This window comes from Capricornis sumatraensis, chromosome X (assembly GCF_032405125.1).
Source record: "Capricornis sumatraensis isolate serow.1 chromosome X, serow.2, whole genome shotgun sequence".
Classification (NCBI taxonomy): Eukaryota; Metazoa; Chordata; class Mammalia; order Artiodactyla; family Bovidae; genus Capricornis; species Capricornis sumatraensis.
In genome coordinates this window covers 134,171,391-134,197,908 of record NC_091092.1, presented here as the reverse complement: position 1 = coordinate 134,197,908, position 26,518 = coordinate 134,171,391, and the positions used below count along the sequence as shown (strand labels likewise).

Here is a 26,518-nt window from a genome sequence, read left to right as displayed (position 1 = left end):
AGGAAAGGTCGGATAAATCTCTGATTCACTTCATTTATCATTTTTTAAGACTACAAATTAGTGTCCTATCCTCCTATAAAGTTGGAAATCATCATCATTCTGAATATTATTATGAACTGATCTATTTAAACATTTCATGGGTTTCAGTCCATGGCAATTAGTATTATTCTTAGAGCTTATATTTGGCCAGTGGGAGCCTCATCAAGTTGATTTCTAAGTCGTCTGATGTGATCCTGGATGCTTTTGAGAGTGTCCTTGCTATCTGGTGTCAGAAGATGTTCCAGACTCTGTTGTGTCAAGTCAGCCTTTTGATAGTGATGCTATTGTCCAGAAATGCCTGAAGCACTCACCTGGGCCCCCAGTACCTGTGGCAGCCCCCATAGACACTTCCCAAACCAGAGCCAATATTGTGTCTGGACCAGCCTTTGTGGTTCTTATGATTATGAAATGTACCTTAGCACCAAGCCTCAGGGAACTTTGAAGAATGTGATTTATTACTCACAAATCTGGGAAGGTACCTGACATGTCCAAGGACCATACAGCCAGATCACCAGTAGAGAGAGGAGGGGGAGGGGGTGCAGTCCTGGGGCTCTCCCTTTATTAGGGTCTGAAGGTAGGGACCTAGGGTTTCAAGGATTCACTCTTCAGCGGCAGATGGAAAGCATAAGAGTGGCAGTGAGGGAGTGTGAAGGGAGAAACGGGGTCACTCAAGGGGTCAGTTGTCTAGGCCACACAGGGCCTTTCTAAAAGGTGAACTGCATGGGTCAGGGTGGCCTGACTCCTTGTCTACTTGGTTTATCTACTTGTGTCATTCAACTGGCACTGTGTTTATTCGAGATGGCTGCCTTTTTTTTTTTTTGGATTGGAGGATAATTGCTTTACAATGTTGTGTTGGTTTCTGCCATGAAAGTGAAAAGTGAAAGTGAAAGTCACTCAGTTGTGTCCGACTCTTTGTGACCCTATGGACTATACAGTCCATGGAATTCTCCAGGAATACTGGAGTGGGTATCCGGTCCGTTCTCCAGAGGATCTTCCTAACCCAGGGATCAACCCGAGGGATCAGGTCTCCTGCTTGGGAGGCAGATTCTTTACCACTGAGCCACCTGGGAAGCCCCGGTTTCTGCCATGGATCAACATGAATCAGCCATAGATATACATACATGTGTCCCCTCCTTCTTGAACCTCCATCCCAGCCCTCTAGGTTGTCACAGAACACCAGGTTTGAGCCTCCCGTGCCATGCAGCAAATTCCCACCATCTATCAATTTTACATATGTTTCAGTGCTACTCTCTCATTTCTTCCCACGCTCTCCTTCCCCCATCATGCCCGTAAGTCCATTCTCTATGTCTGTGTCTCTATTCTTACCCTGCATATGGGTTTATCAATACCATTTTCTAGATACCATATATGTGGGTTAATATATGATGTTTGTTTTCCTCTTTCTGATTTACTTCACTCTGTATAACAGGCTCTAGATTCATCCCCCTCACTAGAACTGACTCAAATTTGTTCTTTTTTATGGCTGAGTAATATTCTGTTGTATAGATGTACCACGACTTCTTTATCCATTGAGATAGCTGTCTTTGAAATGGGTACCCTGACAATCAAGAGCCTTACATCAGGCAGTTATCGGACAGGTTCATCTTGTTTATTTCCTGGGCCAGACTTGGAGTCAGTAGTTTCTCCAGGAAGTCCTGGGGTTTTTTAATGAGAAATAATTAATCAGTTGAGTCTGGTCACTGGGGATATTCATTGCTACTGAGTCAGTCACTGTTTCTAGTCCATTTCAGTGACTCAAGCCTGGGAGTAGGATGGGGTAATCCAAACATGTGCACACACACATAAAATCTCATGAGCTCATAATGATACTTCCAATTCAGATATACAAATACAGAACTTTGACTTTAGCATTTCTCCATTACATTTATAACTCCTTTGTTCCACACCAAGCATCCTGGTTTTCCAAGACATAGGACATAATGTAATTAGAACACCCCAAATACAAGTTATAATCGTTTGCTTCATCTCATATTTTACATCAAATGACCTCAGAATAACAGTCCTCACATGCCCACCAATATGATTATTGAAACATTAAAAAAATCCCACAAATGCTGTCTCTATTTTCTCCCAGTTTAAAAAATAGCTGTGCTGTACCTTGTCAGAGCATGCAGGCTTTACATACGATACACTGTCACTCCGTCACATTAGGCCTCATTTGGTCGGCTTTGTCTAATATAGGAATCAGCAACTATGTGGCTGTTAGACACTAAAAATGTGGGACTAAAGAATGGAATTTCATTTTACTTTATTTTATTTTAATTAATTGTAACTTAACCTTTTTCCTTTGAGCATGTGAAATATCACTAGTGAACCTGATGAACTAAATTTCTTCTTTTATTTTCATTTAAATTATAATTGTATATGTAGCTAGTAGCTACCATATTGGACAGCACAGATCTAGAGAGAGAAAGAGATGAACGCATCTACAAGGGTATCAAAATAAAATAAAAACTATAAAGATAAATCAGTCCATCCCAAAGAACTCACAAGTGAGTTTGAGCTGGAGGGTAAGAAGGCTTGAATGAAGTGGTGCTCAATTCTCTGAAATAGTGGATGACCTGAGATGGCCAGAGCCTGCCCCCAAGCAGTCTGATTCAATTGGTCCAGTGGGAGTCAAGGGACTCTTCCACACTTGGTGGAAACTTTTTAAAGGTCATTGAGATATTAAGTGCAGAAATATTGACAGGAGTGAAACAGAGAAAACAGAAAGGGAAAAACCACAGGACTTATTTCAGCAAAATGGAAATCTTTAGATGGTTGCTAAAAACTGGGGTGAATAGAAGAGACAGAGATGCGGTTAAAACAAAAGTTTTCCTACAGCACTCCCAAAGGTCGTGCAGGCCAAAGGCACGCCCTCTTAGTCCGCCAACGTTAAATTACCTGACTCCAGTCTCTGGCTGGATGAGAACCACTGCTCTGGGGGCAGTTTCTCAAGCCTGAAGGAGCAGGCAGATCACCTGGGGCTTTGGCAAAATGCAAACTCTGATTCAATAAATCTGAGCCGAGACCTGAGATTCTGCTTTTCTTTTCTTTTTTTCTTTTTTGGTCAGTGGAATGTAAATCGACACTTTGGGCTTACTAGAATATTCCAGCACAAGCTACCAAAATTAAAAATATCTATTTGCCTGACCCAGAATTCCCCAAAGGTATTATTGCCTAAAAACTAGGTTCCCCTCTCGGTGGGTATCAAAAGGCACAACCGAGCCAAAGATCATGAGAAGGATTTATTAACTGCAGCAAGTAAGGAGGACACCAGGGACCTTTCCCAAAGCAGTGTCTCCCCAACAGCAAAACTGGGGCAATTTTAAGCCAAGGCTTCCTGTGTATTCATGAAGGGGCTTTGGGCAGTCAACAGAGTTCAAGCTTGATTGAAGTCATGAGGGTCACACAGGTCAACATTATCATACCTTAGATTCCAATTGATCTGGTGGTTGAGTGCTTCAGGCTACACTTTACTATTGATGCAGAACTGGGGATCTTTACAACTGATTTTTAAAAATTCTTCTTTAATTGAAGTACAGTTGAGAGTCCCTTGGACTACAAGGAGATCAAACCAGTCAATCATAAAGGAAATTAACCCTGAATATTCATTGGAAGGACTGATGTTGAAGCTGAATCTCCAATCCTTTGGCCACCTGATGCAAAGAGTTGACTCACTGGAGAAGACCCTGACGCTGGGAAGGATTGAGGCCGGGAGGAGAAGGGGGCAACAGAGGATGAGGTGGTTGGATGACATCACTGACTCAATGGACATGAGTTGGAACAAGCTCTGGGAGATGGTGAAGGACAGGGGAGCCTGGCGTCCTGCAGTCCACGGGGTTGCAAAGAGTCGGACACAACTGAGTGGCTGAACAACAATAGCAGTCAATTTACAGTGTGGCGTTAGTTTCAGGTGTGCGGAACAGTGATTCATATATATTCTTTTTCACATTCTTCTCACTGATCAGTTAGTACACAGCATTGAGTATAGTTTCCCAAGCTATACAGTAGGTTCTTGTTGGTTATCTATTTTATATATGTATACAAAATACATATATATATATATATAATATATATAATATATATAGTAGTGTGCATATGTTAATACTAAACTTCTATTTTATCCCTTCCCCCACCTCTTCCCTTTTGGTAATCATAAGTTTGTTTTCTATGTTTACTGGTCTATTTCTTCACCTGATCTTTGCTGTTGTTACTTCTCTTGCCTTATGGCAGGCATTGTTTCTGCATTCTTTTTTTCCCTTAAAATCATTAACTATTGAGACCTGTTCAAGGGCAAGCATTGCGGTCAGGCTTAGATCACAAAATGGCTTGGGCCAAATATGGCCCCTGTTATGTCAAGAAAGCCTTGCCTGCTTCATTCTCCAGGGAACCATTACAGTCTTTCTCTTGTGGGTATACACAGGTTTAAAAATGACAAACATATGCATAAGTCGTTGCGTTATAGTTTGTACAACAACCTAAATGTCCATCAATAGGGAACTGTAAGTAAATGATGGTGCACCCATAGAATGCCGTAGAAAACTATAGACTTCAAACACAATAAGGCCATTCATGTGTACTAACAGGGAATAATTTGTAAATGATGCTGTTACATGGAAATAAGGAAGTAGAAACTATGTAAATTTTGACATTTTTATTGATACAGACCAGGCAAGAATTTGTAAGAATCTGGGAATAGTGGTTGCCTCCAAGGGGAGACTTGGGAGATGGGTATCAAATGAAAACCAGATCCAATAATTCAAGGCTTTATTCAGAAAGATTGTAGTGATGGGGTGCAAGAGATGATTATAAGAGGAAGAACACCTCAGCACAGATCTGCCGGCTCTCAAGGGTTAAACAGGAAGGGATCTTGCTCCATAGGGAAGGACCAGGTAAGGCAGGACTCGGGACAGTCCTCCAAGAATACCTGCACCGGAAGCCTCGCCTATCCTCAGGAGGGTTATCTATTGGTTCAAGCTGATGGGATTCCAGGGTCTCGGGAAAAGAGAGGAATTTCACCAAAGTTTGACTGTCAAACATTTTGTTCTGATGGATCATTGGGAACAACAGTTCAGAAAATCATTTTTAAGGCAGAAAAGCATTTCAAGCCTGTATCTGGCCTTGTAGTACATCACAAGGGTTTTATGCACAAGTCTTATCTAAGTCCTATGGGGAAAGGTGGTTCTTTGCTGTAAGCCTTTTCCTGGAATACAAAAGCATAGGGATATTTCTTAACTTTCTACCATTTTCCATGCACACAGGGCTCCAGTAGAGATCAATGCCCTTGTTGCAGAGAGAAGAAACAGGGTGTGTTTTTCATGGCATATGTACTTCATACTTGTGGATTTTATCTGTCCAAAAATTAGAAGTTTATGGACTTCCCAATGGCACCCCACTCCAGGACTCTTGCTTGGAAAATCTCATGGACGGAGTAGCCTGGTAGGCTGCAGTCCATGGGGTCGCTAAGAGTTGGACACGATTGTGTGACTTCACTTTCACTTTTCACTTTCATGCATTGCAGAAGGAAATGGCAACCCACTCCAGTGTTCTTGCCTGGAGAATCCCAGGGATGGGAGAGCCTGGTGGGCTGCCATCTCTGGGGTCACACAGAGTCGGACACGACTGAAGCGATTTAGCAGCAGCAGCAGCAGCAGCAGCATGGACTTCCCTGGTAGTCCAGTGGTCAAGACTGTTTGCTTCCACTGCAGTGGGCACAGGTTTGATTCCTGATCAGGGAAGTTCTACATGCCACGTGGTGTGGCAAAAAAAAAAAAAAAGAAGAAGTTTAAACAAATACAAAATTTAAAAATAATCTTTAAATAAGAGAAGGCCAAAAATTTCAGCAACCTCTTTCTTGGGCAATGGTTCTTTTCTTTTTAAAAACTTTTTATTTTATACTGAAGTATAGCAGATTAACCATGTGGTAGTTTCAGGTGAACAGTGAAGGCACTCAGCCATGTATATATACATGTGTTCATTCTCCTCCAAAATCCTGTCCCACCCAGGCTGCCACATGACTTTGAGCAGAGTTCCCTGTGCTCTACAGTAGGTCCTTCTTGGTTATCCATTTTAAATACAGCAGTGTATATGTGTCCATCCCAAACTCCCAAACTATCCCGTTTCCTCACTCTTCCCCCCTGGTTACCATAAGTTCATTCTCTAAGTCTGTGAGTCTGTTCCTATTTTGTAAATAACTTCATTTGTATAATTTCTTTTTAGATTCCACACACATGGGATATCATGCGATATTACTCCTTCTCTATCTGACTTAATTCACTCAGTATGACAATATCTAGGTGCATCCATGTTGCTACAAATGGCATTCTTTCATTCTTTGTTATGACTGGGAAATATTTCATTGTGTGTGTGTGTGTATCCACCTCGTCTTCTTTATCCATTCACCTGTCAGTGGACGTTTAGGTTGTTTCCATGTCCTGGCTATTGTAAACAGTGCTACAGTGAATACCAGGGTGCATGTATCTGTGGCATGTCCTGGCTATTGTAAACAGTGCTACAGTGAATACCAGGGTGCATGTATCTGTGGCATGTCCTGGCTATTGTAAACAGTGCTACAGTGAATACCAGGGTGCATGTATCTGTGGCATGTCCTGGCTATTGTAAACAGTGCTACAGTGAATACCAGGGTGCATGTATCTGTGGCATGTCCTGGCTATTGTAAACAGTGCTACAGTGAATACCAGGGTGCATGTATCTGTGGCCAGTGTTTCTTAGAACTTTGATGAAAGCACTGAGGTTAGAAACTTTCCTATTATTTTGTGGGCTCAGCTCTGAGTTTTCCTGCTACACAGGGGAGGGGTGCTGTGTGGGTGAAGGTGGCACACTGCTGGGTGCAGAATCCACCCCCTCTCTCTGCGTTTGATTGGACAGATAGGCATTCTACTCCCCGCGAATGTGCCGAGTTTGCTTTTCTTATCTCCACTTCAACACAAGAACAAATCATGAAAGAGGAGACAAACTGCAGCCCAAGTATATGTGAATAGAGCATTCCTGGTCCTCTGTTGAAAGGGATTTGCTGAAGCCCTGTGGTTGTCACATGGAGCCCTTGTGAAGCTGACTGAAGACAATTTGGCAGAGTTGGAGGATTTTCTCTCCCCACTGGGGACTAATCTTTTGAACTCTTCGTTTTTGACCTCAGCCAGAAGTCTGGCCATGCCCTCATCAGTGTGTCAGTGTTCCAGCCGACAGGGGCATAGGCAGCATTTGCACTCCTACAGATGCTGGTCTTGCCAGGACCCAGGTCGTGTAGAGCGTTTGTTCACTTCATCTACCTCTTCTGAGCACCAGAAACTTGATATCAGTCACCAGTTGACGCTCACCAGCCCAGTTGTCTTAACAGTACTTTAAAAGTTTCTTTTACTAAAGATATCATAATAGCTGAATAAATAAACCTACTCAATCCTTCCGTAAAGTTTAAATCATCTCTGCTGCTGCTAAGTTGCTTCAGTCATGTCCGACTCTGTGCGACCCCATAGACGGCAGCCCACCAGGCTCCCCCATGCCTGGGATTTTCCAGGCAAGAGTACTGGAGTTGGGTGCCATTGCCTTCTCCTAAATCGTCTCTAGATTACTTATAATACTAACACAATGGAAAATGCTGTGGAAATAGTTGCCGGACTGGCAAATTCAAGTTTTGCTTCTTGGAACTTTCAGGGATTTTTTGTCTGAGTATTTTTGACCCATTATTGGTTGAATCCATGGATTTGGACCCTGTGGATGCAGAGGGCTGATTGTAGTGGGCTTGAGCAGATAGAGATTGATCAGAACAAGGCTGGAGATGGACTAGTACGTATGCGTGCTCACTTGCTTCGGTTGTGTCCGACTCATGTGACTCCATGGACCATAGCCCTCCAGGCTCCTCTGTCCATGGGATTTCCCAGGCAGGAATACTGGAGTGGGTTGCCATGCCCTCCTCCAGGGGATCCTCTCCACCCAGGGGTCCAACCTGCAGGAGATGGACAAGTTGTGACATCAACTTCCAAGTCAGCTTTCGATGGGAATGTTGATTCTGACCCAGAAGGGCCTGAGAATGTCATAAGCACGGGCCTTGCTGACCTCTACCTGCAGGAGCCTAGTTAACTAAGGCCCCAGCGGCTGTGCTCTGAACACCATCTCAGCATCTGTGTTGAGGCCATGCCTCCTGGGCGGGGCTCCCTGCCAGTGGCCAAGTGTGACAGGACCCTGAGGCAGCCTGTTAAGGGAGACACACTTTCCTCTGTTGGTGGACTTGGGCTCCAAGACACCCGAGCAGCTTGGGTGACCCTTTCTTAGTCTGCACGGGAGTCTAGGCTGTTTCCATCAGCCTGCCCTCCTGATCCCCTTCATCCTCCATCAAGGACCGAAGTGGCTCCAGTCTTCCCCAGCGTCCTTCTCAATTTCTCCCACAGGCGTTTGCCCTCATAAAATCCTCACATGTTTAAGCCCATCACGAATGCTTCCACAGAGGACCTACACTAACACAGGGCCCCACCCAGATTCTTGGTTCTGTTTGTGGGCCTTGGGCCCCATGTTCCCACACTGGGGGGTGTTTTGTGCCAGCCTCACCTGTATGCTTTCTTTTATTTAAATGCTCTGTCTCAATTATAAGGGCCCCTGGTGGCCCAGACGGCGGTAAACAATCCACCTGCCATGCAGGAAACCTGGGTTTGATCCCTGGGTTGGGAAGATCCCCTGGAGAAGGGCATGGCAACCCACTCCAGTATTCTTGCCTGGAGAATCCCCATGGACAGAGGAGCCTGGTGGGCTTCAGTCCACGGGGTCACAAAGAATCAGACATGACTGATAACAAGTCTTAGTCTGTGATTTCTTTTCAGAGAGCGTACATCCTTTATTGGTTGTGTTTCTAAGATTTAGATTCTGCTGTCCCTAACTGTTATGGTGCAGATTTGAGAAATTCTAGCACATTACGTCTCAACTTTGATACAGGCTGGAAAACACTGGCTGCCGTTGCCCAGTGACTTAGCAGGTCTTTTGTTTGTCTCAGGACATTCTGGGCTTTGCCTTTCTAAGTTGGACTGAAGCTGTTGAAGTGGGTTAAAGTGGTAGGAATTTTTGGTGCACGTGAGAGCAAATTACAGATTGAAAATGACCCCCGAAGTATGTACAGGCATGAAAGTACCTCAGAGAGACCGTAACTATCCGTAACACGGCAATGTTCTTCCCACTGAAAAGGTGAAATATCCCTATGCCTTTAAAAGCTGTTGGCATTTGAGAGGGGGAGAGGCTGCTGACAGAGAGGTACAGCATTTCTAAACTAACATATGGAAAGCATTATTGACCAAGAAGTGAAAGAGTCCTGAATTACATCCAGGAGATCTCCCTGGTTATAATTATAAACACAAAATCATCGATGTATAAATGAAGCAATACAAAGCCCTCAGCTCTTGGCCAGAGGTCAGCAAAGATTTTTTTTTCCATTCCAAAGCCAGTGATTTATATTTATAACATTTCCAAGTTGAAACTAGCATTCTCATTACATTCATTTATAAAAATGATAAATCGGCCATTTCGTGATGAATGAGCAGATTTCCTAGTTTCATGGAAAATAAAGTACAAAAGAGGGAATATGTCACTGAGCAAAGACCTGTGTTCCTTTTCTTTCCGGACTGATAACTCAGAGGGACATGAACAATGGGCATGGGGCACACATTTCTGGGCTCCTCAGGGTAGAGTTTCAAGTGTGGCACAGTGCACTAAACCGCTGCGTTTACCTTTCTGAATGGAGGCCGAGCCAGCCCTGTGAGGAGAGGAGCAGCGACACGGTCTGGACTAATAATACCAGACCTTGGAACACGTGAGGCAGTGCCTAGGAGGTTGCCAGCCCGTGACACCGGGATAGGAGCTGCCGCTGTCAGACATGAAGGGATAGCAGAGGTCAATCAGCCACTTTCTGGGTTGCTAGCTCAGTTTAGGGTTGGTCCTTGTAAAGTGAGTTGCCTTTCCCAATCTATAGCTTTTCATCGTTATCAGTGCTCCTTTTGTACTTCTCCAGCTTCCACAATTCCTTCTCTCTCTCAGTTCTTCATTCTCTTCTGGAATTCTCCATTCCCTCCGCCAATTTCCTATAGATCCTACGATTCTTGATCTCTCCGTGATTCTTTTTGCTCTTTTATAATTCTCTTTTCCCCCATTTCCTACTCACTCCCACATCACTACTTCTCCGCTAAGTCCTCGTTCTCTGGCCCAATTCCAGGCAGCCCCTACGATTCCCTATTTTTCCTCAATTCCACAAAGCCCTCTCTCTCACTCATCACTGTTCCCCTACAGTCCCCAGTGGCCCCATAATCCCCATCACTCCCACAATTCTGTGTACCCTCCACTAATCCCCACGGCCCCCACAATCCCCCACTTGCTCCCACAACTCCATGCAACCTCTCCACATAAGTTTCTCCCACAATGCCATCTAGCCACCACAATCCCTTACTCGTGCCCTCAAATCCTCATTGTCTCCACAAGTCACTGTTTCTCCCCAAATCTCTCATTCTCTCCCACAATTCCATCTTTTCTCTCCCATTTTTTCCTGTCAGGCAGTTCTCCATTCTCTTTCCCAGTTATCTATTTTCTAGCAATTCTTCATTCTTTCTCACAATTCCCAGCTCTCACAAGTCCCTATTTTTTCCACAGTTCCATACAGCTCCTTCAGTCTCCATTCACTTCCACAGTTCCACATCTCATCTATAATCCTCTATCCTAAAATCCTCCCTGATTTTCCCATTCTCCCACACAGTTCTCCATTTTTCTCTCACAATTCTGTTTCCTCTTAATATTCTCCATTTACTCTCACACTTCTGTTTCTCTGTGTTGGTTCTCCATCCTCGTTTAAAATTCTGTTTTCTCCCAAGGCTCTCACAATTTTCCATTCTTTCCCACAATTCCTTATTACTCCCACAATTCCGTGTTTTCTCCCACAACTGTTTATTATACAACTTGACACTGAATTTGGTAATTGTGTCTTAAACTGTGTATTTCTCCTACCTATGAGTTTTCTGAAGTGAGAAAATGTATGTTATTAGTTGTGTAACCCCTATGTCTGTGCTGGTCACAGTGCATCCTGAACACAGGCACCAGTGCACACACTGCTTTATGAGATAAGCTTGTGCTAGAATGGAGCACAATTTCTTTCATCAATAAAATCTTACTATGGAAAAAAAAGTCATCCTGATAATCACTGTGCTGAGTGGCATATCAGATGTCCATTTTGGTGTAAGCTTTGTGTCTCAGCTTAGACCAGTAACTCACACTTCTTGCACTGGCAATCGGCTAGCACTGCCCTCTACCACTTATAGTCTAGATCCTGTGGTGTGAAGGAGCAGTCACTGAAGCAGAAAGGGGCAGTAAAGGGATAAAGGAATTGCTCTTGAAAAGCCTCATTCATTCACCTGTACTTATGGAACATCTGTGACCTGCCAAGTTCTGTGTTAAGCGCTAGGAATACAGAAGTGAACACGCTGAACAGAGTCCCCGCGTGAGGGCCAGTCCTCTGTACCAGGGCCCAGGGTCCCTATCTCCTTGCTCAGAACTGTGTCTGCACTGACCACGGCCACCTTCTGGTGCTCAATACCGAAGCCGGGGCGTCCACTGTGGGCCTGGACACATGAAAGTCTCCCGCCCCCAAAGTAAGGAGCCTGTGAAGGAGGCCATTGGTGCAGGAAACCACCACATTGACTGTGCCTGTGTCTTATCAGAAGAAGAATAAGATGGCGGAAGCCATCTGAGAGAAGGTTGTGAGGCACGGGGACCTCTTTATCATGAATAAGTTATAGTCCATCTTCTTTGAGAGAAGCTGGTGAAGGAAACTTGTCAGAAGATCCTTAAGGACTGAAAACTGGACCATCTGGACATTTATCTTAATGGCTGGGATTCCAGCCTGGGGAAGACTTTTCCCCAAACACAAGAAAGGTGATGTCCTCACCAGTAAAATAGCATTCTTGGAAGCCTGAGAGACCATGGTGGGGCTGGTGGGTGAGGGGGGTTGGTGAAGGCCATTGGAATCTCTAACTTCAGCAACTTCCAGATCAAAGGACTCTTTGCTGCTGCTGCTGCTAAGTTGCTTCATTAGTGTCCAAGTCTTTGCGACCCCATAGACAGCAGCCCACCAGGCTCCTCTGTCTATGGGATTCTGCAGGCAAGAACACTGGAGTGGGTTGCCATTTTCTTCTCCAATGCATGAAAGCGAAAAGTGAAAGTGAAAGTGAAGTCGTGTCCGACTCTTAGCGACCCCATGGACTGCAGCCTACCAGGCTCCTCCGTCCATGGGATTTTCCAGGCAAGAGTACTGGAGTGGGTTGCCATTGCCTTCTCTGGAAAGGGCTCTTTATTTAACTTAAAAAAAAAACCTTTTAAACATTGAAGTATAGGGACTTCCCTGGTGGTTGAGTGGTGAAGTCTCCACACTCCTAATGTTGGGCGTCTGGGTTTGATCCTTGATCAGGGAACTAGATCCCGCATGCCACAACGAAGACTTCACATGCTGCAACTAAGAACCAGCACAGCCAGATAAATAAATTAAATTTTTTTTTAAATGAAGTATGCTTGACCTACAATGTTGTATTAATTTCTGCTATATAGCAAAGTGGTTCAGATATATATATATATTCACAAATATACATATTAATATATATATATACACACACACACTCACACATCTTTTCTGAAACTTTTCCATTATGACTTGTAGGATACTGAATATGTTCTCTGTACTCTCCCATAGTACCTTCTTGTATGTTCAGACACACAATGCTGTTGAGCAGACCCGGAATGAAATACAGTGACTATCCAGACTGTCACCCCTACTTCATACAGGAAGGAGGAATGGAGCCAGTAATGCCACTCCAGGGGCATAACTGTCATACTATACAGCCCTCTGGTGTGTGTACGTGTGCTCAGTCGAGTCTGACTCTTTGCAACCCCATGGACTGCAGTCTTCCAGGCTCCTCTGTCCATGGAATTTTCCAGGCAAGAATATTTGAGTGGGTTGCCATGCCCTCCTCCAGGGGATCTTCCTGAGGGGCCCTGGGTCTCAGCTCCTGTGTCTACTGCATTGGCAGGCGAGTTCTTTACCACTAGTACCACCTGGGAAGCCTGCATAGCCCTCTGGGCTCTCCAGATAAACCTCAAGCCAACCCAGAGGACTCTTCCCTACTGCAAGATCCCAAGATTAAGGAGATTGCTGCAAAGCACAAAAACTGAAGGCCAGGTTCTGATCTAGTCCCCCATCCAGAGAAATGTGGTTTTAATGCCCAAGTCTGTGACACAAACATGTGTTGTTGAGAATTTTCAGGCCTTGACTTTTACATGGAACAATGAGATAGTGATCATACTCAGCTTCAACAGAAACTGGAGGCCCTGCACCATTTGTCCCATTTGGAGGATTTTCCCTTCAGTGCAGAATATTGCAGCTGAATCTCCCCTCAAAATTGCCCAGCAGATATTCTATGCTCACTGAAGTCGCACTCTCCCCACCAGAGTCCTCACTTAGCTGTGCTAATCTGAGATCATTGGAGAAGGAAATGGCAACCCACTCCAGTACTCTTGCCTGGAAAATCCCATGGACAGAGGAGCCTGGAAGGCTGCAGTCCATGGGGTCGCAAAGAGTGGGACACGACTGAGCGACTTCACTTTCAATCTGAGAGCATAGTGAGCCTGGCTCCGTGAAGCCAGAATCTAGGCCATGCTGTATCTAATATGTTCCACTGGGAGCAGACTGTCACAGGAGGTAGGATTCAGATCAGCAAATTACAATATTTTTTTCCACTTACTTGATTTGAACACCAGGGGAACTCTGCTAATGCTGAGAATACAAAGATTAAAGAATAAGGAAGAATCATGTGAAAAAGAAGTCCCCGCTCTTATGCTCTTATGGAAGTTACTAGTGGACGAAAAGATCAGCCCACTCATGAACAATCCGGTACACAAACAGATAAGTAATTTCAAAATGTGAAGTATCATGAGAAAAATGAAACAGGTAGTGTGACAGAGATGAAGGGGTGGTCCTACCCAGCTCCTGGGATCTTGTTAGAAATGCTAACCTCGGTGCCTCCCCCCACTACCCCCAGTTTGTCCTCCACCACCGCCACCCCCACCCCCACCCCCGACCGCCGACTGAGTCCAAGTCTGCCTTGTAACAGGCTCCCAGATCGGCTTGCACAGGACCGATTGAGATCCTGAATACAGCCTCAGCTATGGACACCAGGAAGACCTCTCTCTAAGTCTCCAAGATTTGATAACAAAATCAATATAAGTAGTAAGGGGGAGGGGTATTTTAGCTGAGACCTGAATGATGAGAAGGACCCAGCATATAAAGATCAGGACAAAGAGCAGTCCAGACAGCGGTAACAGTAAAGGAGAGCGTCCTGTGATTGGAGTGAACAGCAGGCCAGTGGGGCCTGCATAGGGTGAGCCAGGGCGGAACTAGGAGAGGATGCAGGGGCTGGAGCGCTCTGGGCAGGGAGAGGGGGTGGGGGCGGGGGGTGTATTTTCTTCTAAGTGAGATGTGAGCTGGAGGAGGGTTTTACAAAGAAGAGTTACTCACCTGACAACAGGGAGAGTTTGCTTTCTCAACTACACTCTTCACCACTCTCCAGTAAGGTCCAGGGACCTTCCCTTGGCAGTGCTGCCCATGACCTTCCCGGGCTTTGCTGAGGCCTGAATACACGAGGGCAAGTTGCTAAGACAGAGCTGGTGAGCATCCTTGTAGCTCAGGGCTGCACAGGTCTGCCCGGATTCACCGGGGCTCGCCACATCTGTGCTCAGAGGGACCAGGCCCACATCATGTCTGTCTCAGGGGCCGGGGCTGCCTCGCACTCTCTGAGATCAATGCCCCTTTTCATCAAAGGAATTTGTTGCCAATGATGTTACATGTGGCCAGAAATTATCGTTCTGTTGAACATTTTCAGCACCGTTAGAACAACTTCAGAGGATGGGCTATTGCTAAGCAGTAAATCTCAATCTTTTCGTTTATGAATGATAGTTCAGAGTCTCTTCTCAAATGTCTACAAAGAAAATTAATTTTCACTCTATACATCTGAAGAATGCTCTAAGATTGTGGGTAACTAGCTTTCAATGTGGATCAGTCTCAACTTAGTATCTGACCCTAGTTCCATGCTTCTAGCTGTTCACTGGACATCACTCTGAATAAGTTTCTCTTATTTCTTTCTCCTACAGATGTGATACTTTTTTAAAACTTGCATTGTAGCAATGAGAGGTTCCCAAATGAAAACCTTAGGATTGTCTTTAACTTTTGTTTCCGCTCTCTTACTACTTATATTGATTTTGTTATCAAATCTTGGTCCTTTCCCCCGCCTCCCCCTTCTTTGACTCCTTTCCTTCAGTTCCTACTGCCAGAATCCTATAGGCTTCGTTTTTCCAACAAAGTCCAGGCTCTCCATACCTATGGAAGAGATCTAGTCCCTGGACGACAGTTCTAGGAATGAACAGGACACTATGATGTAGTCTTCTTAGAGCCATTATTGTCACTTAGACTTCAGGATGAAATGATTTGTCCTGTGCCTCTCCAGAAGGAAATAGCAGGACAAAATCCTTAACTACAGCTCTAAACTCAAAATAGCATCTTTATAGCATAGGAAATACGTGCTGCTGTTGAAACCCATATTTTATTTAAAACGCCAGTCCTGTCTCAGCCAACTTCAAACTCTCTTAAAAAAAAACCTTTAAACTCCCGAAGGTCTGGAACCATAACCTTCCTGCCAGTGTGTTTCCCTCCAGATATATATTCTTTCTTGCCACTTAAGCCCCAAAGTCTCCTCTAGGCTTCTTTCATCTGCTTAAATGATTGATTTTGAATATCAGCGTTTATAGTACCCAGACATTGACATTTACAAAGTCTTTGGCTATATTTTTGTGTGTCATATACAACTCACTGAACATGTATAATTTTTGTTTTTGTTTTTGTTTTCTGGTTTCAAGTATTTTAAAAAATCTTTATTGAAATATAGTTGATTTACAATATTATGTTTCAGGTATATAGCAAAGTGATTGAGTGATATTTATTTTATATGTGTATTTTTGTCAGAGTCTATTCTCTTATGTTATTACAAAACACTGAGGATAGTTCCCTGTGCTCTACAGTAGGGCTTGATTTATCTATTTGGTATATAGTAATTTGTGTCTGCTAACCCCAAGCTTCTTTTTTTTAAAAAAGTAAAAGCATTTATTTATATTTATTTACTTGGTTGTGCAGGGTCTTAGTTGTGGCACGTGGGATCTAGTTCCCCAACCAGGGATCAAACCCAGGGCCCCAGCATTGAGAGCTCAGAGTCTCAGCCACTGACCACCAGGGGAGTCCCTAACCCCAAACTTCTAACTCGTTCCCTCCCTTCCCCTTTGGTAACCGTAAGTTTGTTTTCCTTGTCTATGGGTCTACCTCTGTTTCGTAAATAAGTTCACTGGTGTCATTTTTCTAGATTCCACATATATACAATATCACATGATATTTGTCTTTCTCTGTCTGACTTACTTTTCTTAGTATGGTAATCTCTACACGTGGGTCATTTGTGACTTTGCCTGTCCCTATATACTAAGGACAGAGTGTTTACTAAACATCTATTGTGGGTGTACAATGGGGAAAGCATCTTGACAGGAAATGGAACATTGCCTATGATGTCTGATGAGGCCCTCACTCCCGAAATGTTTAACACCCAGTTAAATGTTTGAAATTGTCAGTTTGAATCACCTACTGTTCTGTCTCTGGTTACCTTTCACAGACAAATGTTCAAATGGTTTTAGAGTTTCCCGTATCTTCATTCTCCAGAACTCAGACGAATGACATGGTTACTCACTTAAGTTTCAGTTTCCAAATATTTTTGTGCTCTGATTCTATTTGGGGAGAAAAAGGTGTATATTTGGAATGGATTCATTAATTTTGGGGAAATAACCTTCCCTTCCAATCTGGAATGAAGGTTGCCGGGAGAAATATCAATAATCTCAGATATGCAGATGACAGCACCCTTATGGCAAAAAGTGAAGAGGAACTAAAGAGCCTCTTGATGAAAGTGAAAGAGGAGAGTGAAAAAGTTGGCTTAAATCTCAACATTCAGAAACTAAGATCATGGCATCCAGTCCCATTCCTTCATGGCAAATAAATGGGGAAACAATGGAAACAGTAAGAGACTTTATTTTTTGGGCTCCAAAATCACTGCAGATGGTGACTGCAGCCATGAAATTAAAAGGCGCTTGCTCCTTGGAAGAAAAGCTATGACCAACCTAGAGAACACAATAAAAAGCAGAGACATTATTTTCCCAACAAAGGTCCATCTAGTCAAAGCTATGGTTTTTCCAGTAGTCATCTATGGATGTGAGAGTTGGACTATAAAGACAGCTGAGCACCAAAGAATGGATGCTTTTGAACTGTGGTGTTGGAGAAGACTCTTGAGAGTCCCTTGGACTGCAAGGAGATCCAACCAGTTCATCCTAAAGGAAATCAGTCCTGAATATTCATTGGAAGGACTGATGCTGAAGCTGAAACGCCAATCCTTTGGCCACCTGATTCGAATAGCTGACTCATTGGAAAAGACCCTGATGCTGGGAAAGATTGGAGGCGGGAGGAGAAGGGGACAATAGAGGATGAGATGGTTGGATGGGATCATTGACTCAATGGACATGAGTTTGAGTGAATTCCAGAAGTTGGTGATGGACAGAGAGGCCTGGTGTGCTGCACTCCATGGGGTCACAAAGTGTCAGACATGACTGAGCAACTGAACTGAACTGCACTGCACTGATTTACATTCCCATCAACAGTACACAAGGGTTCCCTTTCCTGCACATCTTTGCTAACACTTGTTATTTGTTGTCTTTTTAATAATAGCTATTCTGACAGGTGTGAGGTGGTACCTCATTGTGGTTTTGATTTGCACATCCCTGGTGATTAGTGATGTTGAGCTTCTTTTCATGTACTTGTTGGCCATCTATATGTCTTCCTTTGAAAAATGTTTATTCAGATTCTCTTCTCATTTTTTAAATTAGGTTGTTTGCTTTTTTTGGATATTGAATTATATAAATTTTTTTATAGTTTGGACATTAATCCTTTATCAGGTATACTGTTTGCAAATATTTTCTTGCATTCAGTAGGTTACCTTTTTGTTTTGTGTATTGTTTAGTTTTGTGTGCAAAAGCTTTTTAGTTTGATGTAGTCCCATTCATTTATTTTTGCTTTTCTTTCCCTTGCCTGAAGAGACATATTGAAAGAAATATTAGAAGTCATGTCAAAGAGCTTACTGCCTATGTTCTTTTCTAGAAGTTTTCTGGTTTCAGGTCTTACATTTAAGTCTTTAAGCCACTTTGAAGTTCTTTTTGTGCATGGTGTGAGAGAGTAGTCCAGTTTGATTCTTTTGGCACATAGCTGTCCAGTTTTCCAAACACCATTTATTGAAGAGACCGTCTTTTCTCCATTGTATATTTGTGCCTCCTTTCTCATAGATCCATTGCCTGTATATGTGTGGGTTCATGTCTGGGTTCTCTGTTCTGTTCCCTTGATCTATGTGTATGTTTTTATACCAGGACCATACCGTTTTGATGATTAGCTCTGAGGTATAGTTTGAAAACAGGGAGTGTGATATCTCCAGTTGTTTCGGCTATTTGAGATCTTTTCTGTTTCCATATCAACTTTAGAACTGTTCATTCTCGTTCTGTGAAGAATGCCATTGATAATTTGATAAGGATTTTGCATTGAATCTGTATATTGCCTTGGTCAGTATGAACTTTTCTTTTTAAGAAAAAAATAACATTTACTAGCTCCTTTAATTGATTAATTGAGAGGGAATCTTTCAGATGAGGCTTTATTCTAGGCTCTAACGATGTCTGTGACCTAGTTTTTGTTTTCATTTTTCCCCCCTCTCCATTAAAAAAAATTATTAAAAATTGGAGGCTAATTGCTTTACAATGTTGTGTTGGATTCTGCCATACAACAGCGTGAATCAGCTGTTAGTATACGTATATCCTCTCCCTCTTGAATCTTCCTCTCAGCCCCTAGTATGGACTTTTTAACAATATTCGTTCCTCCAATCCTTAAATGAGTTTCCCACATAGCTCAGTTTGTAAAGAATCTGCCTGCAATGCAGGAGACCCTGGTTCGATTCCTGGGTCGGGAAGATCCACTGGAGAAGGGACAGGCTACCCACTCCAGTATTCTTGGGCTTTCCTTGTGGCTCAGCTGGTAAAGAATCCACCTGCAATGTGGGAAACCTGGGTTCAATCCCTGGGTTGGGAAGATCCCCTGGAGAAGGGAAAGGCTACCTACTCCAGTATTCTTGGGCTTTCCTTGTGGCTCAGCTGGTAAAGAATCCACCTGCAATGTGGGAAACCTGGGTTCAATCCCTGGGTTGGGAAGATCCCCTGGAGAAGGGAAAGGCTACCCACTCCAGTATTCTGGCTTGGAGAATTCCATGGACTGTATAGTCCATGGGATTGCAGAGTCAGACACAACTGAGCAACTTTCACTTTCCCTCTGTTTTTCTCTTCCTTAATTTCTTTCATCAGTGTCTGATAGTTTTAGATTTAGTCCTAGGCTTTATTCTTTTTGATGTGATATGATACATTAATTTTACTTTATTTTTGATATACTAATTTTAAAATTAAATTTTATTATCTCTACTTGAACAAATTTGAATGGGAGAGACATTTCGTATTATTCAAATTTAAGAAATATATTTGAGTTAAGTGGAAATAAATTGTGACCAAGAAAACTGGTTAGGGAATCTAAGTTGATAAAAGTAACATAGACTAGAACAACAGCAACTGGGAATGTTTTAGTTAGTAAATCTATGCCTCACAAATAAAATAAAATGTAAATATGTGTATGTTTGTATTATATCTCAAATATTTCAACTAATATGTCAGATGGCTCTTAGTATAAAGGTTAAGATCAATTAAAAATAATTTTTTAAAAGGTGAGACGATAAAGATATAAACACATGTTAAAGATTTTATTTTATTACTGTGCGAACTAGTAAGATATTACACCTAGTTCAAAGGAGAAACCAAAGAACAGACACATATAAATCAGAAATGTTGAAATGAGCTTGCAAATGGAACTAAAACTGCCCTCTTCAACCATGAGGGAGGGAAGTCGCTTGAATCTCCAGAAGACAGGATGTACATGTCTGTAGATATGAATGATTTTGCATTGTTATATTAGTAACTTATAGCTTGCAACAAAATAGCTCAAAGACAATGAAAGGCTAGACTCAGAAAACCAGGAAGGGTGTGATCTAAACAGTACTTTTCACTGAAGCATAAATGTTTCTCTACACCACCATGAGATAATACATTTTTTCCATTTACTATTTTTTAAATTGAAGTATAATTCATTTACAGTGTTGTGTCAGTCTCTACTGTACAGCATAGTGATTCAGTTATATACATATAGTCAGTTTTGTATATATTTACATATATTCTTTTTCATATTCTTTCCCATTCTTGTTTATTACAGGATACTGAATATAGCTCCCTGTGCTATAGAGTAGGACCTTGTAGTTTACTGTTTTATATATAGTAACTTGTATGTGCAAATCCTGAGCTCCTTTATACCTGTTCCCCTCCCTTCCCCCTTTGACAACTAGAAGTTTATTTTCTATGTCTATAAGTCTCATTCTGTTTTGTAAATAAGTTCATTTATGTCATATTTTAAATTCCACATGAAGTGGTATAATATGATATTCGTATCTCTCTGTCTGACTTACTTCCCTTAGTATGATAACCTCTAGGTCCAGATGGCATTGTTTTGTTCTTTTTTATGGCTGAGTAATAGTCCATTGTATTATGTACTGCACCGTCTTTATCCATTCACCTGACTTTGGACATTTAGGTTGCTTTCATGTCTTGACTAGTGTAAATACTGCTACTATGAACCTTAGTGTGTATGGATAGTACACAGTGAGTTTTCTTTTTTTAGAAATAACATTAAGAAAAGAACTAACATTTTTTATTTGTGCATGTTTTGGCTGCAGTGGGTCTTTGTGTTGCTTTGCATGGGCTTTCTCCAGTTGCAGCGAGTGGTAGCTACCCGTTGTTGCGGTATGCTACTTCTCATTACGGTGGGTTCTCTTGTTGCATAGCACAGGCTCTTGGCACACGAACTCAGTAGTTGCGACATGCCTCCCCTAGAGCATGTGAGCTTCAGTAGTTGCAGCTCACAGGCTTGGTACTTGGGGCTTGTGGGTTCTAGAGAGCGGGCTCAGTGGTTGTGGCATACAGGGTGCGTTGTTGCTCAGCATGTGGAATCTTCCCAGACTGGGGATCAAACCCATGTCCCCTGCATCGGCAGGTGAATTCTTTTCCACTGTGCCATAGGGGATGTCCTAGGCTGAGTTTTTTATTGGTGTGATTGTGTTTGGGATCTAACATAGCTGAAGAATAAAGCTTTAGAAGATTTATTATAGAAAATAGGAGGCTACAGAAGACAACTTTTAAAGAATCGTTTTATGTTAGAAAGCATTAGCAGAATTCTTACATTTAATATTGACTCTGTATTTGTCATTATGCACAAAGTTAGGTCTACCAAATACATACCTCTTTGGTGTCCAGTTCAGTCCCTCAGTCATGTCCGACTCTTTGTGACCCCATGGACTGCAGCACACCAGGCCTCTCTGTCCATCACCAACTCCCGTAGTTTACTCAGACTCATGTCCATCTAGTCAGTGATGCCATGCAACCATCTCATCCTCTGTCATCCCCTTCTCCTCCCACCTTCAATCTTTCTCAGCATTAGAGTCTTTTCCAATGAGTCAGTTCTTTGCATCAGGTGGCCAAAGTAAAGGAGTTTCAGCTTCAACATTAGTCCTTCCAATGAATATTCAGGACTGATCTCCTTTAGGATGGACTGGTTGGATCTCCTTGCAGTCCAAGGGACTCTCAAGAGTGTTCTCCAACACCACAGTTCAAAAACATCAATTCTTTGGTGCTCAGCTGTCTTTACATTCCAACTCTCACATCCATACATGACTACTGGAAAAACCATAGCTTTGACTAGATGGACTTTTGTTGGCAAAGTAATGTCTCTGTTTTTTATTATGCTGTCTAGGTTGGGCATAGCTTTTCTTCCAAGGAGTAAATGTCTTTTAATTTCATGGCTGCAATCACCATCTGCAGTGATTTTGGAGCCCAAGATAATAAAGTCTGTCACTGTTTCTCCATCTATTTGCCATGAAATGATGGGACCAGATGCCATGATCTTAGTTTTCTGAATGTTGCATTGTAAGCCAACTTTTTCATTCTCCTCTTTCACTTTCATCAAGAGGCTCTTGAGTTCTTTGCTTTCTGCCATAAGTGTGGTGTCATCTGCATATCTAAGGTTATTGCTATTTCTCCTGGCAGTCTTGATTCCAGCTTGTTCTTCATCCAGTCCAGCATTTCTCATGATGTACTCTCCATATAAGTTAAATAAGCAGGGTGACAATATACAGTCTCTTTGGTATACTAATCAACAGTATAACTGGAAGGTGAACTTCTGTTTAAGCCCCAAACTCCAAACCCAATATTAGCTTTATAGTGTGGTATAATGGAAAGAACTTTGGGCTGGGAGTCAGAAGTCCTGGCTGCCTTTCTCTAGTTGCGGTCCTTGGATCCATCTCATAAAAAACTTTTCCAACCCCAATGTCATCTTACAGTTAGTGGGTGCTTGCCCCGTGCCAGGCACCATTCCAAGGGCTGTGTGTGAGTGCTAAATTGCTTCAGTTGTGTCTGACTCTTTGTGACCCTATGGACTGTTGCCCGCCAGGCTCCTCTGTCCCTGGGATTCTCCTGGCAAGAATATTGAAGTGGGTTGCCATGCCCTCCTCCACGGGATCTTCCCACCCAGGGTTCGAACTCATGTCTCCTGCAACTTCTGCATTGAAGGCAGATTCCTTACCACTGAGCCACTGGGGAAGCCCGTTCTAGGGCTGAGTTTATATCAACTCATGTAACTTCTCAATGACTCTGCAAAGTAGCTTTTTCCTGTTTCACAGTTAAGGAAATTAAGAAAAAAACCCAATGCATCCCATGTGATACAGTTAGTAAGAAGTGGGGCTTTAACCTCAGTTCCATATTTGTGGAAGTGATCCAGATCATGCGCAAGGTGCCATCTAGCTCTGAAATTTTATGTCATAAAGTCAAAACACAATAAAGATGGAGGATAATCAGGTAAAATGAGGTCTACTTCTGTAGAAGTTTATTTTCCAAAATTTGTCTTAGAATTCATTATTTCTCATGTCCATGCCTTTATGAATAAGAGTGGAAACCAGAACTTCCAGCTGGCCTTGCATCAGTTTGAGTAGGACAGAAAGGGAAAAGCACAGGAAGAGATTCAACCATGGATAGCAAACTTGGGGAACTTCCCCGGTGACTCAGTAGGTAAAGAACCTGCCTGCAATGCAGGAGACACAGGAGATACGAGTTCAGTTCCTGGGTTGGGAAGATCCCCTGGAGGAGGGCATGGCAACCCACTCCAGTATTCTTGTCTGGAGAATCCCATGGACAGAGAAGCCTGGCGGGCCACAGTCCATAGGTCACACAACTGAAGCAAGTAAGCACAGCACAGTACAGAAGACTTGTCACCTCCTTCAGTGACAGTGTCTCACATGTATTTGCACTTACACTCAAATCAGAGCACAAGCTTTCTCAATGTCAAACATCTAAGAGTGTTCTCATTGACCCTTGAAACTGGTGAAGAAATACCATGATCAAACGATTCACTTTCCCCAAGAATTAGTAGCGGCTTGAGATAGATCACTTGATTTGTAAGTCTTGAAAGTCCAGGCATATTTGATCTCAGAATTACATGCTTGTGATGCTCTCATTACAAGAAAACAGATCATGTCACATTCAGGGTAAGGACACTGGAGCTGGACTGTACTTCAGTAGCAGTGTTGACATCCAGGTGACAGTCATTTGCAGGTTTGGGTCATGTCTTTGGTTCAATTCATTAAGAACAGAGGAAAGAAGATTCTTAGGTTAGCTCCCCAAAGTGGAAGCAAAGCTCATAATGTAACACAGCTGGGCTCCAAAATCACTGCAGATGGTGACTGCAGCCATGAAATTAAAAGACGCTTACTCCTTGGAAGGAAAGTTATGGCCAACCTAGATAGCATATTAAAAAGCAGAGACATTACTTTCCCAACAAAGGTCTGTCTAGTCAAAGCTATGGTTTTTCCAGTGGTCATGTATGGATATGAGAGCTGGACTATAAAGAAAGCTGAGCGCCGAAGAATTGATGCTTTTGAACTGTGGTGTTGGAGAAGACTCTTGAGAGTCCCTTGGGCTGCAAGAAGATGCAACCAGTCCATCCTAAAGGAGATCAGTCCTGGGTGTTCATTGGAGCGTCTGATGTTGAAGTTGAAACTCCAATACTTTGGCCACCTGATGGGAAGAGCTGACTCATTGGAAAAGACCCTGATGCTGGGAAAGATTGAGGGCAGGAGGCAAAGGGGATGACAGAGGATGAGATGGTTGGATGGAGTCACCAACTGAATGGACGTGAATTTGGGTGGGCTCCGGGAGTTGGTGTTGGACAGGGAGGCCTGGTGTGTTGCAGTTCATGGGGTTGCAAAGAGTTGGACACGACTGAGTGACTGAAGTGAACTGAATTCTAAAGGCATTTGACTTTATTTGAGAAGTAGGAAGTCTTGTGCTGCTTTATTGCTGAAGTTTGCACTTTTATTATTTCTCTGCATTTCCTGATGTTGAATTATCCATGACCAGTTGGGACTTAGTAATGTTAAGCTTTCAACAGCTATTTTGCATGAGGTCAAAGTCACATTTGAAAAATACACATGCTGTGATTAATATCCCTCTCCGTGTCTCCAAATGAGACCAAATGAATGTTTTGTTATTTGAAAAAATCTTAATTAAAATGTTACTTTGAAAGACAGGTTGTTTTTTTTTTTTTTTCCCCACACCATGCAGCATGTGCTGGTCTTATTTCCTTGCCCGGGGATCAAATTCAGCACTCCAGCATTGGAAGGGCAGAATCTTAACCACTGGGCCACCAGGGAAGTCCTGAAAGATAGGCTTTAAAAAGCAGTTGCAGTTTAAATAAATGACATGTAAAGCCAAACACAAGTAAATGACTTGACTAAAATCTCCAATTTTGTTTTCCTGTGATTTATAAAGCCAAATCAAGAGAGGGCCTAGGTAGTAACAAGATGTCCAGATTATTTAAACATTTTTTCTACACCTAAAAGCACGTTATATTACTTGTGCATTTATGTACATGGTTTTAAATTTTTATAGTTTTTGAATGAAGTTTATTTGATTTATAGTGTTGTATTAGCCTCTGGTGTATAGCAAAGTGATTCAGTATTTTGGTAGATTATATTTCACTATAGGTTGTTACAGGGTAATGGGTATAATTCCCCATGCTTCACAGTACATGGTTGTTGCTTATGTATGTATGTATTTTGCCTCTGTTAATCCCATATACCAAAGTTGTCGCTCCTCCCCTTCTCTCTCCTCTTTGGTAACCACAAGTTTGTTTTCTATATTCCGTGAGTCTGTGTCTGTTTTGCATATACATTCGTGTTATCCTTCAGAGTCCACATATAGATACTATCGTATGGTATTTGTGTTTTCTCTGTACAACTTATTTCACTAAGCATAGTATTCTCTAGGTCCGGCCACATTGCAAATGGCAATATTTCGTTCTTTTTTATGGCTGAGTAGTATTCCATTGTGTGTATACACACACACACACACACACACACACACACACACACACACATATATATATATATACCCTGCATGTGTGCTAAGTTTCTTCAGTGATGTCCAGCTCTATGCAACCCTATGGACTGTAGCCCTCCAGGCTCCTCTGTTCATGGGGTTCTCCAGGCAAGAATACTGGAGTGGGTTGCCATGCCCTCCTCCTAGGGGATCTTCCTGACCCAAGGACTGCACTTGGGTCCCTTAAATCTCTTACATTGGTGGAATTTTTACCACTGGGGTCACCTGGGAAGCATATACACACACACACACACACACACACACACACACACACACACTACATCTTCTAAATCTCATTGTCTGTTGATGGACACTTGGGTTGTTTCCATGTCTTGGCTATTTTAAATAATGCTGTTATGTATATTGGGGGGCATGTATGTTTTCAAATTAGTGTTTTTATCTTTTCTGGATATATACCCAGGAGTTGTATTGCTGAATCATATGGTGCTCTATTTTTGGTTTTTTAAGAACTTTCATACTGCTTTCCAGACAGTGACTGGAATAGTGGCTATGCCAAATTTTCATTCCTACCAATAGTGTAGTATAGGAGGGTTCCCTTTTTCAACATCTTCTCCAACATTTTTTATTTGTGGACTTTTTGATGATAGCCATTCTGATGGGTGTGAGCTGATATTTCATTATGGTTTTGATTTGCGTTTCTCTAAATGAACAATATTGAGAATCTTTTCATATCCCTGTTGGCCATCTGTATGCCTTCTTTGCTGAAATGTCTATTTAGGTCTTCTTC

The 26,518-nt window shown here is 42.6% G+C and overlaps 1 pseudogene; it reads left to right on the top strand.

Moving 5' to 3' along the window:
* The first annotated feature begins 1,322 nt into the window (after positions 1-1,322).
* On the top strand, positions 1,323-13,461 carry LOC138071967 (aldo-keto reductase family 1 member B10-like; annotated as a pseudogene).
* The last annotated feature ends 13,057 nt before the right edge of the window (positions 13,462-26,518 follow it).